Consider the following 1,357-nt stretch of genomic DNA (forward strand, 5'->3'; position numbering starts at 1 on the left):
ATATATATGTTTTGTATTGATAGTTAATATTGTGTGATAATTATAACCGCGCATGTGCGGTGTGGGAGTGCACATGCCGGCGATGATGGGGTGCGGGAGTGTGAATGATGATATTGCTTGTGCGCAATGTAGGGGTGCACACAATGGCATTAGTTGTGCGCGATGTGGGGGTGCACACGATGGTATTAGCTGTGCGTGATGTGGGGGTGCACACGATGACTTTGGCTATGTGCGGTGTGAGAGTACACATGAGCTAGGTGAGACGGTGGTGGCATATGTGTATATATACATATATATATATATATATATATATATTTACTATATAGAGAGGTTTGAAATTAATATGTGATTGCATTGATTGTTGAAACTTGATTATTGTCAAATGTGTTTAATTTGATTTTCGTTGCAACAAGATTTTATTTTTATAGCAATGAAAATTCCCTAAATTCCATACCCAAAAATTTCGCTGCAACAAAAATGCCTTTTCGTTGAGCGAGAAACTTTCAAGTGGATGGCCTTAACCCTTGCTTTGGATTTCGCTGTAGCGAAAATGCATTCTCGCTGCAGTTAGAAACTCTCGGGTTGTTGGTTCAAAATTTACCCTGAAGTTCCCTGCAGCGAGAATGCCTTTCCGCTGCAACGAGATTCGCTCTGCTAGGCTTGCCTTGCTAGAACTTCTTAAATGTTTTAAAATGAGTTGAAAAACAGCTTGTCATCGAGTTTGTTCATAATATACGAAAAAAAATTACATTGTTTTTAAACAAGTGCATCATGTTTTCTAATAAAAGCTCTCCGTATCATTTGCTTGTTTCCTTCCTATATTCACTCACTGGGTTTATACTCATCCTTTTCAACTTCATGTTTTAGTTTTCAAGTTCGAAGATAGTTGGATCTTAGGTAGAGGCGCTTCCTCCTGTTCATCTTATGGTAGGTTTGCCAGAACACTCCATGATATTATCCATGCAAATGAGTATGAGATGTGATTAATTAAATGTAATTCCTGAGATTTGTTGTAAACACTGTATGTTTGGTTTGCATGATAATGTCACCACAAGTTGGCATATGGTAATATTATTTTGTGAATGGTATTGTTCAGTTGTCATGATTTTTTTTTGAAAGGAAATTATTTTTGAAAATAATGAATTAAGAACTTTAGAGGTAAAAAAGGGACAGGTGGTCTAATAAACAAGTTTTCGTAGAAAGGTTTGCTTGGGCTTAATGGGCCACACCTATTGGGTCCTTGCGCAGGTCATGGCTTGGGAATTGGGCTGTGACAGCAAGGCACATTTGTTCTAAGGGTTTTATTTTTATAAGTTAAGGTAACTAATTACAAGGCAATTTATGGATAAAGAAATAT

This window comes from Theobroma cacao, chromosome 9 (assembly GCF_000208745.1).
Source record: "Theobroma cacao cultivar B97-61/B2 chromosome 9, Criollo_cocoa_genome_V2, whole genome shotgun sequence".
Taxonomy (NCBI): domain Eukaryota; kingdom Viridiplantae; phylum Streptophyta; class Magnoliopsida; order Malvales; family Malvaceae; genus Theobroma; species Theobroma cacao.